This window comes from Pinus tabuliformis, chromosome 1_1, assembly GCF_031772625.1.
Source record: "Pinus tabuliformis cultivar Carrire ecotype Pingquan chromosome 1_1, CPIR1, whole genome shotgun sequence".
Classification (NCBI taxonomy): Eukaryota; Viridiplantae; Streptophyta; class Pinopsida; order Pinales; family Pinaceae; genus Pinus; species Pinus tabuliformis.
This window is the reverse complement of record NC_142297.1, coordinates 750,832,051-750,844,123: the sequence shown is the minus strand read 5'-3', so window position 1 is coordinate 750,844,123 and position 12,073 is coordinate 750,832,051.

Genomic DNA, 12,073 nt, shown 5'->3' with positions numbered 1-12,073 from the left:
GTTTCTAATCACACTGCAAGCAAAGGAAAGTAATCAATGGGAGCAAGACCCTATCCCTTTATGCAGAGATCTTCAGCACCTGCTCTCATCATCATTCACTCGTGCATTCAATACGTGTAGCGCTAAGAAACAGAGTATTGCAAACCATGTAACTAGTGTTTCAACAACAGAATTAAGGAAAGTGCACACACATAAGGAAATAAACAAACTACAGGAACCAAAGGGGTGAATCTTGTGAGGAAGGCGGGCCCTTTCCTTCTCACAAGATTCCCCAAGAGAAAGAATTAAATTGAAACGCTCAAAAGAAGTTTTTATTCATCTGTCAAAGTAACTGATACATTACAAAAGGAGACTAGCTCCTGTTCTCACACAATACTGTTCTGTGACTTACAATTCAATCCCCCTCTAATGATGATGTCTCCTCCTTTTAAAGAGGAGACATCATTTACAATTTACATGAGAGTGAGTATCTCGATTCCCTTTCCAAAACAGGGCTATTCTGTTCTTAAAAGAGATACTGTTACAACCGAGACAACAGAAGTGCTATCTTCAGGATGATCCAGGTAACCGTATCTTCAGGCTGTTGCTACTATTGCACAAAAAGTTCTTCCAGAATCGCAAATTACGCATAACGGGATTTGCGTGTTTGACGGCTGTTTCAGCAACTGAGTTAGCTGTTTCAGCAACGGAGTCAGCTGTTTCAGCAACAGAGTCAGCTGTTTCAGCAACGATTGCTCATTCCCACCAAGGCATATACATATCTGCGATCTTTGGCTTATGTTAGCAACAATGCACTTCAATAAATGATAAAATATAAGAGTATTGTGGAATTAAATGTAAGACAGATTAACCATATAATAAAGAAGAGGTTTCTATATACCTTGGGATAAAGTGAATGAAAGAGACATTGAGGTTCATGGTTTTAAGAGTAAAGTGATGTCAAAATATATGGCAAAAATGGTACATAGTGGAGTCCTAACATCCCCCCCAGCTAAAAATGTTGCATGTCCTCAGGCAACCCCTCGTCTGAATCAGAGTCTGAGTACTGGGACTGAGCATGCAAATTACTCAAGCAGTAGCTGGAGAAGGTGGCATCTGTAGGAGCTCGGAATCCGCTGTTGGTCTGCAACTGTTGCCATGCCGAGGCTTCCTCTCTGTCAGTCAACTGATAATGACATTGATATTTGTCTGAAGGCAGCCATAAGATTGGAAAACGGAAATGATACCCAATCCAGTTTACTCCACAATGTTGAATGCAATTAATATACTTAGGGACCCTGGATAATGCAGCTTGAAGGTTGAGAGGGTTAAAAGGATGATAATCCTATCTTTCCTTACATGACTGCTGCCAAAAGATATCGTTGGCCTTCAATGCAGCAGGACCCTTCATTCTAATGTGCTCTTGACACTTAAAAAGGATTGAAGCCTGTAATTGCTGTATGTGCTCGTTCATTCCTGGCTTCTGCAAGAATTCATAATACTGTCCTATAAACATGGCTGGGCCTACAGGCTCTGGTCTAATCCACAGGAGTTTATTCTCCTCATTATGACTGCTTGCAGTGAACGCAGTCTGCCAAGTGAGCTGATTAGACAAAAATGAAGCAAATGCCCTAATTTGTATATCGCCTGCAATTGGAATAAGATTAACTCTCCTATCTTCAGGAATGGCCTCATTATGAAGGTAGAGTTCGCACAGCAGATGCTGGTCACTTTCAGGGGCCTCCTTAAAGGTCTCAACAAATTTCTCTGAAGTCATTAATTCATGTGGTCTGCCATTTGCTATTGATTTTAATTGAAAATAAACTAGTCGTTCAGTAAGAAAGAGAGAGTAATTTACAGAGGGTTTACGTGTAACCATCAATTTCCGCACCAATGAAAACATCAAGGCTATCCGTTCCTTAGACTGTCTGGCTTCCTTCTTATATTCCCTGTGCTCTTGCAGTATTTGTTCCCAGCTATCCCAGTTAGTATATACATAGCTCTGCCATTGCAACTTATGCTGTCGTAATATTATATCTTGTTCTTCAGCGTATTGCTTCTTCCATCTGTTCAGTTGTTCCAATGGGTCCCATGGCAGAGTCTGTGTCTTTTTGACAGAAGTAGTAGGTTGGGACACTATTTCCTCTGTCTGTATGGCTACATCAGAAGTAGTGTGTTGGGGCAGTGTTTCTTCTGTCGGAATAGCTACATCAGAAGTAGTGTGCTGGGGCAGTGTTTCTTCTGTCGGGATGGCTGCATCAGTCCACAAAGGATGAGATATCTCTGGTTTGATTTCTTCTTCTTCTTGCATCATAGGGGGTCCTACTGGTTCTTGTGGAGCAGTAGGGCATTCCTCTTGTATTCCACCTGTCATAAATGTTTCAGGGAGTGGAATTTCAACTACTTCATAGCCTGCATTCTGATAAATGGTGCCACACTCCTTGCACATATATTCCATGCATGGCTCCCTGTTTTGCATTGAGGCTACGTGTGCTAATGTATGGAGATTGAGTTCTTTTTCAAAAGCCTCTCGAGCCATGGCTAATTCAGCTTTGTAAGCTTCTAATTCAGACTTCAGGAACTCATTTTCCTCCAGTAGAGATGTCATAGTATGTGGACCTTGTATGCTGATTGTTTCTGTTGGAATATTTTGTTGATGCACAATGGTAGCTGGTTGTTGCACCACAGTGGGTGGTTCTTGTGTTTCATCCACCGTGCTAGGAATGGATTCTTGTTCTCCAGTCTCTGGTTCTGGTACCACAGTGGGTGGTTCTTGTGTTTCATCCACCGGGCTAGGAATGGATTCTTGTGTTCCAGTGACTGGTTCTTGTACCACAGTGGGTAGTTCTTGTGTTTCATCCCCCGGGCTAGAAATGGATTCTTGTGCCTCAGTGACTGGTTCTTGTGTTTCAGTCACTGGGCATTTCCCATTATCATCCTGCTTGGTGTATTCTTGTGCCTCAGTGACTGGTTCTTGTGTTTCAATCACTGGGCAAGTGACTGGTTCTTGTGGAGCAGTCACTTCTTGTCCTATAAACAATGTCATATTATCCCGAGGCACTGGTTCTTGTGGAGCAGTGCCTTCGGACGAGACAGGTTGGGAAGTTTGGGATGGGGATAAAGGTTTTAGTAGAATAGTGGCAGGGTCAGGGAAAATGGAAGTGGATTTTGTCTCAACAGTCGTTTTCCTCTTTGTTTTTGATAGGAAGGCAGCAAAATCGCTGCCCTTCCTTTTCTTTGAAAGGGAGGGCTTTTTTCTGGGGACAGGGTTTTCCGGAGGGGTAAGAATTTGGGATGTGGACCTTGTCCGTGGTTTGGAGCCTGCGACTGCTGAGGTTTTCCTCTTTTTCTTAACGGGTGAAGAAGGGGGTGTTAGAGAATCGTCACTAGGGACAGGAATAGTAGAGGCAGTTGGCTCTGCTAAATGAGGCGAGCTCGGGGTTGGGTTGACTGGGGAATGCGGGATTTCCTCCTGTTGCTCTTCATGAGGAATCTCTGGAATGTCATGAGGACTTTCAGATGGTTGGGGCGTTTGGTCCTGCTGAGGGATTTCCGGAATATCCTGGGGATTTTCGGGTGGTTGCAGAGGAATTTCGGCCGGCTGGGGAATTTCAGATGTTTGCAGAGGAATTTCGGGTGGTTGGGGAACTTCAGGTGGGGCCTGCAGAGGGGGATTTTGCTGAGCAAAACCCCTCTGTATTAGCAGCTGGCATAAACGGTGATGGGTAAGGGATGACATTGGAGATTTGGCTCGTTTACAATAATAAGACATGTTTTTAATACAACCAAGCAGATAATAAGGAATATTAATCAGTCGTCCATTCCTCAAGTGATTCATCAAAACAAAATCATGATTGTACACTACCTGATAACGCCCCTCACAGGTTAAGTAGTGTTTGATGAACTCTGCCACTGATGGCCATGGTTGAGGAAGTGAGTGCAGACTAACCCCGCGGCCTCTGGGTTCCACTTGCTCGTCTGGGCGCAGAAATTCTTGCTGTGCGTTAAGAACGACCTGCTTCCTGGTAAACCAGTGAATGCCCTCAGCTAGCAACCCTGATACCTGAACTATGTCATCCTCTGTCACTGAAATGCGAACCCCTTGGACCACTGAGAAATTGTCTTCAAGGTTTTGTGCAAACTCTAATACTTGTTCCGGGTTAAATTCCCCCAACCTTTCAAAATATACTGTCCATCCCGCTTGTTGGAAGATCTGATAAACTTCAGGAAACAACTGAAGAAGACTTATGGAGCCGGGCTCATTTCTAATGGCCGACCCTCCCATGGCTATAGCTTTGAGTTTTCCGCAGAGGCACCAATACAGTAAACTCAGACCCTGATCGCACTAGTTGTTGCAACAGAGGCTGCATAGTCTAAATGACGGCAGAAATGGATATGGCAACGGGCGGCTGCTTGGTTCATGTGAAATAATTACTCAATTTTCGGAATTTCCCCCCCCTTACGTATGGTGTAATAATGATTGGACGTGTAAAGATATGCAATCATTATGAAATGAAATCCTCTCTTTAATATGATTTAACCGAATTACATTAAAACCTTATACCTTACATTTTACCTTTGATTTAATAATTCGAAGTGTCGGTTGCTTCAGAATAGCTCTAATATACATGGAAGAATTTGTTGATTTTTAGAACAGAATGTAATTGAATCTGGTACATGCCGAATAGTTTTCACCAAAAGGATCTGAAGTATAATCGTGAAGAACCAGAAAGCTTATATGAGAGCAAAGAGGGATACTGTTTTGATGATAACCAGTTGCTGAGACTGGTGTTTAAGCAACTGAAAAATGAACGATACGTTGCTGAAACAGGTGTTTCAGCAACGGGAGAAATCAATGATACGTTGCTGAAACAGGTGTTTCAGCAACGGGAAAAGTCAATGATACGTTGCTGAAACAGGTGTTTCAGCAACGGGAAAAATCAGAGAAATGGGATAAGTGAGTTAGGTCCGTGAATGATAAGGGATTATTTCAGCAGTAAGGGGTGGGAAATACTGACTGAAGGAGGGTATTTCAGGAGTGGTGGAAATGATAGAAGTAATGTGGGTATGGAGGGATATTGCTTTAGGAAAGAGGGTAAAATAATGGGAAGAAGCTTCTTGATTTAAAGCTTCAGATCTTCTCATGATGAATCTGTCCTCCTTATTGCTTTTCCAGAATCTGCAAAATTCAATTGTAATATGCCAACCCTTGACAGGGATTATTAGTGCTAAATCTAATCTAGTATTAAAAATATAGTGCAGAAAATTAAGTGCTGTGAGGAGCAGAAGACTCCCCTAGAAAAAGATAATGAATATCAGTCATGCAAGCAGTCTTGAAATCCTCTTTAGAAACAGGGCGCTTATATAAACGGAGCCTATGGCCATTGACTAGTAGAGGTGTTTTAGCATCATCAATTGTTACAAGCCTTACCGTTCCGTTTGGAAAGACATCATCTACTTCATATGGTCCAAGCCAACGTGTACGTAGCTTTCCCTAAAAATTTTCAAACCGAGAGTCATACAACAAGGCCCAATTACCTTTTTGGAACTGCTTGTGTTTGATAATTTTGTCATGCCACTTCATCATTTGTTGCTGAATCATGTTTGTTTGGTGAATGGCATCTAATCTCTTTTCATCCAACTCCAAAAGCTGCTGCAGTCTAGCTGTCTGCACATCATTCAAATCAAGGTTAACAGCTAAAGCAGTCCTTAAAGTTTTAATTTCAAATTCCACAGGAAAAACAGCATTTTTACCATAAACCAATTCATAGGGAGAAAAACCTGTAGTGTTTCTCCAAGTAGTCCTGTAAGCCCATAATGCCTCAGGGAGCCTTTGGGACCAATCCTTTCGGTTGTCCTTCACTGTTTTAGTTAGAATGGCCTCTAAAACTTTGTTTGTGCTTTCCACCTGCCCATTGGCCTGGGGGTGGTATGGTGTAGTCATTCTATGTTGAATATGATATTTGTGAAGGGTAGATTTAAAACCATGAGAATTGAATGGAGGTCCTCCATCAGTAACTAGCTCTCTGGGAATTCCAAATCTAGTGAAAATGTCTTCAAACAAGAAGGCCAGAACAGCCTCTTCATTGGCTCTAATAAGTGCTTTGGCCTCCACCCACTTAGTCATATAGTCTGTACAGACTAATATATAGGTTCTTTGATTGGATGGAGGGTTAATGGGTCCTATGAAGTCCAAGGCCCATCTTTCAAATGGTTCAGAAACTACCTGGGGGTTTAATGGCATTTGGTCTCTATGATTGGGTTGACCCATTCTCTGGTAGCTGTCACAAGCCCTTACATACTTCTTTGCATCCTTAAATAATGAGGGCCAATAGTAACCCATCCTCAGAATTTTATGTGCTGTTCTTTTATCAGCAAAATGGCCTCCACAAGGGCCATCATGACAAGCTTTCAATATGTCATACACTTCATCTTCTCTAATGCATCTTCGGATCTCCTGATCAAGCCCAGTATAGAAGAGACACCCGCTTATCCAGCTGTACCTGGCACTTTGTTGAACAATTCTTCTCTTTTCTCTATATGACAGGTGTGCTGGTAGTTTTCCTGTAACCAAGTAATTAGCAATATCTGCATACCATGGAGAATGAGCAGAAACTACAAACAAATATTCGTCAGGAAAACTATCATCTACTGGAATATCATTGTCAGTTTTTAACCGTGAAAGAAAATCAGCCACCACATTTTCTTTACCAGGCCGATCTACAATTGTAATATCAAATTCCTGCAATAGTAATAGCCATCTGGTAACTCTAGCATTTGTGACAGATTTGTTCATTAAGTATTTAATAGCTGAATGGTCAGTGTGCACAAAAGTGGGATAACCAGTAATATAGTGTCGGAATTTATTAATGGCATAGATTACTGCAAGGAACTCTTTCTCGGTAACTGTATATTTAAGCTCAGCAGAGGTCATATTCTTACTGATAAAGTATATAGCATAAGGAAGATGATTTTCCTCTTGTCCCAAAACTGCTCCAATAGCAATGTCTGAAGCATCAGAAGATATGTGAAACGGGAGATTCCAGTCAGGCCCCCTCAAAATAGGAGCAGTAGACAGCTGATGCTTCAGTTCTTCAAAAGCTTTCTGACAAGAATTAGTCCACTTGAATTCAGCACTTTTCATAAGCAATACAAATAATGGAGAAGCTATTTTAGAGAAATCTTTAATAAATCTCCTATAATAACCAGCATGTCCTAGAAAACTTCTCACATCAGTTTGAGTTTTAGGAACAGTAAGATTCTGAATGACTAATATTTTAGATGGATCTACCTGAATACCTTGAGATGAAATGAAATGTCCAAGCACTATTCCCTCACTCATCATCATATGGCATTTTTCGGTACTTAAGGAGAGGTGAGCTTGAATACATCTTTTAAGTACTTTCTCAAGGTTTTGTAATGCCTCTTCAAAAGACACACCATAGGGGGTAAAATCATCCATAAATATTTCCATACAATCATTCAGCATATCGGAAAATATTCCTATAACAGCTCTTTGAAAAGTTGCTGGTGCATTGCACAATCCAAATGGAAGAACTCTATAGGCGAAAGTTCCCCAGGGGCTGGTGAAAGTGGTCTTGTCTTGATCCTGGGGTGCAATTTTTATCTGATTATACCCACTGAATCCATCTAGAAAAGAAAAGAATTTCTTCCCTGCAAGACTGTCCAACACCTGATCAATGAAAGGTAAGGGAAAGTGATCCTTTTGAGTAGCTTTGTTTAAAGCTCTATAGTCAACACATACCCTCCATTTCCCGTTTTTCTTAGGAACAATTACTAACGGGGAAACCCATTCACTGTCAGATATGGGGTATATAAATCCTGCGTTAAGCAGTTTTTGAAGTTCTTCTTTAACAATTTCTCGTAAATTAGGATTCATTCGTCTTTGGGGTTGACAAACAGGTCGGTATCCCTCTTTAATGTAAATTCTGTGAGTACATAATTCAGAAGAAATACCTTTCATGTCCGTGTAATCCCAGGCAAATGCCTCCTTATATTCATGTAATAACTTCATTAGCTGCTGTGTTTCAGCATCTGTTAGATCAGGATTTATGTTTAATGTCTTACCGGGTTCAATTTCAACTGTTATGCTTTTAGATGAGGTCGTGGTTAAAGTTTGAGATGAATCTTCAGGTTCAATCTTTTCTTGCACATCAGTTTCAAAAATTGCAGTTAATTGATTGTGTGTTTCAGCAATGACAGAAGAAGGTTCACAAATAAAATTATTGATTATCTCATCCTCTGTATTGTCTTTAAGAGTTAAAGCTTGTCCTATAGTTAGAATCGGCTGAACATCATTATCATCATAATCCATCCATATAGAATCTTCATTATTAACTACTGGCGTAGCGTGAGGATAAAGAGTTAATTGTTTTGTTTCATAACCATTAGATATTGTCATTGAACCAGATCTGTAACTAATAAATGCATCAGCTGTGGCCAACCATGGCCTTCCCAGAATTAAGGGATGTCCCCCCAGCTTTGTTTTAGTTTGCAATACAACAAAATCAGCTGGATATTTCCAGGATTCAACTGAAATGAGCAGGTCTTCAACAATCCCTTCTGGCTTAATTGTGGAACGGTCAGCTAACTCTAAGATGGTGGGTGTATCTCTGATTTTGTTATTCAGCTGTAACAATTGTGAAGTTTCCAGAGTCATTATATTAATTGCTGCACCTAAGTCTACCAAAACTCGGGGAATCATTGCTTTACCAATCTGAACTGTGACAGTAGGATGGCCAGGATCACCATATTTTACAGGAGGGGCTTTTCCGGACATTAATGCAGACAAGTCTCCCATCACATGTACTGTAAGGGGATCCTTGGTTTTCCTACCAGGTTTCTTAACACAAATATCCCTTAATGTTTTGGCATAAATTGGTACATCTCTTAATGCTTGTAAAAGTGGAATTTTAATATACAAATTTTGCAATTCCCCCATAAAATTGAAAGCAGGTGTTTCAGCTGTTTTGGTTAGACCCAAACGCTCGGGGAATGGTGGTTCTGTTAATTCAACATTTTTGTTAGGAGGTGGTTGAGCTTCTTTTTGTTTCTCGGTTTCATTTTTATCTGAATCAGTTATGTCATCTATAATAGGCTCTACTACTCTTCCAGATCTCAGATGAATATCATTACATTGCATAGTAGGAAATATAGACTGATTCTGAATATCAATGACTTGCACAACTTTATTATTGGGGTTAGGATTTGGCTGCGCAGGTAGTTGGGGTCTCATTTGGTTGTTTGGTGGAGCATTTGATGGCAGAGAGAGTGATTGTTGGAATTGAGGCATTTGATTTGGGTACGGGAGTGATTGACTATTCCAATTTGGGTTCCAAGGATTGAAAGGAGGTGGTTGCTGTGGAGGCCAAGGAGTCCACATTGAAGGGTCAACAAAGGGAGGGTTTTGCATTTGCATGGGTGGAAAATTCATTTGATTGAAAAGTGGGTATTGCATTTGGTTGAAGGGGGGGTAACTTGTTTGGCCAAAAGCAAAATAATTGTTCCAACGATTAAATGGCATACCAGAGTTCGTCCCTTGCTCTTTAGGTTGCCATTGTCTTCTTTGAGTTAGCAGGTAGACTGCTTCAGCTTCTTCCTCCGTTGGCTGCAACGCTGCTTTTATTCCTGGTAGAGATGGACACTGTTCTGTCTCATGATCTTTCTCACAAAGGGTGCAAACTGGTACTTTATCTCTTGGACATTCCCTTAGTGGATGTTTGTCTCTACATTTCGGGCAATAGACAGCCAGAGTTGCTTCTGCTTCAGCCTGCTTCTTCTTAACCTGCAAAGTTTAAATCTGCGAAGCAAAAGAACTTAGCATTTCGGTTTTAAATTCTTCAAGTAAATTACCTATTTCTGCTCTTGTTGCTCCTCCATTGGCTGATTTCTGCACCCTTGAATAGGTGGAATCTCTTATTCTGTTTCTTGCAGCTCCCCTAGAGCACCTTTTAGCAAGTTCACAAATCTCATCATATGATTCTTTAGATATATCTCCCTTAGCAAGCATATTTAACATATTTAAACAATCATCCCTTAAACCTCTAAGTAATATTGTTTTACGAATTTCCTTACTTATATCTGGATGATCGGATCTCTGTATGTTGTATTGCAATCTTTCGATGTAGTCCTCCAGACTTTCATCCGATTTTTGTGCCATATTGAATAGTTCATCCTTCTTCTCTCTCGTTCGGCAGTAGTCTTGATATTTAAGAAGAAATTTTTGTTTCATTTGCTCCCATGTTGTGATTACCTGACTTCCAAGGCTCATGAACCACCTTAAAGCATTCCCTTTTAAGGTGGCTGGAAACAGTTTCAACTTTTGAGCATTAGTAACATAATCATAACTTCTGCATAAAATATCAAATTCAAAAAGAAACTCGTCAGGATCCTCAGTGGATAAACCATGAAAGTTAGGTAGGGCAGACAATGGGATATTTTTCATTGTTCCTGCAGGAAGATCACTGATGGGAAATCCCAAGGTAGAAAGGGAATTTTCATCCTTTCTTTCTTCTTTAGGACCTGCACGTCCTCCTCCAAAGAGGAATGCATCATTGTTATCTTCCATTGTTGGTCCTCCTACTGCACTTTCTCGATCGTCAGAATCCTCTATTGGTTCTTCAATGTTTTCTACCGGTCGTCCAACGCTTTCTACTATTTCCTCAATGTGTTCTACTGATCTGCTAATACTCCCCTCTGACTCTTCAGTGCTGGCTGCTGGTTCTTCTGTATTTTCAGGACCCACAACTTCCTCTGTTCTGTAATCTGACTGAGGAGAACGCTGAAATTTTGATTTCCAAGAACTTAATCTTTGTGATGATTCAGCTTTCGATACAATCTCGTCAATGAACGTTTTTCGTCCACCCCAGCCCTTGCCACCTGTGCGGTTATTTTTCTTCTGGTTTCCTCGTCCTCTCATACAATCTGCACATTAAAAGTAAGAAAAATGAATGCTTTTGAAATCTATAATTACCTTCCCCGGCAACGGCGCCAAAATGTTGGTTGCTCTAATTGCTTTCACAATTCGAGCTCCACATAAATTGTCAACCCGAGAAGGTCTTTTTATTTCAAAGGTAATGGCGCACTGGATATGCTCAATTTCAAAAGCAGGATCAATGTTGTAGTGAAAGAAAGACACACATCTGTTAGATTCATCAATCTATCAATTCACACTCTACTTAATGAAAGCTGAAGTTAATTAAATTATGGCAGAAACGATTTCTCTGTTACAGCAAAGGAAAATCAATCTACAAGAAAAGAAATCATTAACCATAGCAGGAACAGGACCCTATTCCCTGGTGAGGAACTTCAGCACCTGCTGCCTGGCACTAATCACACTGTAGGAAAAGTAACTTCAAGAGATCAAGACCCTATTCCCAGGAACAGGAACCTTCAGCACTTGTCCTCTTGTTTCTAATCACACTGCAAGCAAAGGAAAGTAATCAATGGGAGCAAGACCCTATCCCTTTATGTAGAGATCTTCAGCACCTGCTCTCAACATCATTCACTCGTGCATTCAATATGTGTAGCGCTAAGAAACAGAGTATTGCAAACCATGTAACTAGTGTTTCAACAACAGAATTAAGGAAAGTGCACACACATAAGGAAATAAACAAACTACAGGAACCAAAGGGGTGAATCTTGTGAGGAAGGCGGGCCCTTTCCTTCTCACAAGATTCCCCAAGAGAAAGAATTAAATTGAAACGCTCAAAAGAAGTTTTTATTCATCTGTCAAAGTAACTGATACATTACAAAAGGAGACTAGCTCCTGTTCTCGCACAATACTGTTCTGTGACTTACAATTCAATCCCCCTCTAATGATGATGTCTCCTCCTTTTAAAGAGGAGACATCATTTACAATTTACATGAGAGTGAGTATCTCGATTCCCTTTCCAAAACAGGGCTATTCTGTTCTTAAAAGAGATACTATTACAACCGAGACAACAGAAGTGCTATCTTCAGGATGATCCAGGTAACCATATCTTCAGGCTGTTGCTACTATTGCACAAAAAGTTCTTCCAGAATCGCAAATTACGCATAACGGGATTTGCGTGTTTGACGGCTGTTTCAGCAA